A 904-nucleotide genomic window follows, 5' to 3' on the forward strand; every position below is an offset into this window, starting at 1 on the left:
TCACTTAATCATAGACAAGAAAATAGAGCGTAAGTACTTACGTTCACTTAATCATAGACAAGAAAATAGAGCGTAAGTACTTACGTTCACTTAATCATAGACAAGAAAATAGAGCGTAAGTACTTACGATCACTTTCCGAATTTTGAAAGTATGGGTCCTTGGACAGTCATCGTAAACAATTTATTTAAGATAACTCATAAAATATCACACGGAGCCGAATCAAGGGATCGGGCCGGCCAAAAAGAAGGTCACCTCTCATGGAAATGAAGCGCTCTGAAAAATGTTGTCTCAGACGGAGACAACTCTGCAAAACTGCCATCAAAAAATACGCCTCGACAGCAAACGCACGCTGCCCACTTGTCCAATGCATAGTGGCAACAAAATAGGCGGGAGTGATTTTTTAATAAAAATTCAAGGAGTGGTTTTTTTACTAAATTTTTATTGTAATGATATATTTACTAGTTATTTTTAATGAATTTTCGAATCAGGAGTTTCTGTGAATAACCCCTGCACCCCTTGCTATACATTGTGAGTAGAGTTTAGCATATAGTTATAGTTAGTTTGTTATTAGTATAGTTATAGTTAGTTAGTTTAGCATAGTATATAGCTAGTGAAGGGACAGACTAGACATCTGGCTACTGGCGCGAAATACAAAACACAGGATGTTTCCGTGAATCATCCTGTATTATACTATACTATACTATACCCTGTATTATATTATATCCTGTATTATATAATACCCTGTATTATACTATACCTGTCTCTTATACACATCTAGATGTGTATAAGAGACAGGTACACGGGTGAGTGGTGACCGCTACACGGGTGAGTGGTGACAGGTGCACGGGTGAGTGGTGACCGCTACACGGGTGAGTGGTGACCGCTACACGGGTGAGTGGTGAC

General features: G+C 38.7%; 1 protein-coding gene across 1 annotated transcript in view; it reads right to left on the minus strand.

Annotated features, from left to right (window-relative positions):
- LOC108670373 (obscurin) overlaps window positions 1–904 on the minus strand; it is a gene marked incomplete at both ends in the record, with an annotated part of 21,722 nt that overhangs the window by 17,079 nt on the left and 3,739 nt on the right.

The sequence above is a fragment of the Hyalella azteca genome, unplaced genomic scaffold, assembly GCF_000764305.2.
Source record: "Hyalella azteca isolate HAZT.00-mixed unplaced genomic scaffold, Hazt_2.0.2 contig3540, whole genome shotgun sequence".
NCBI lineage: Eukaryota > Metazoa > Arthropoda > Malacostraca > Amphipoda > Hyalellidae > Hyalella > Hyalella azteca.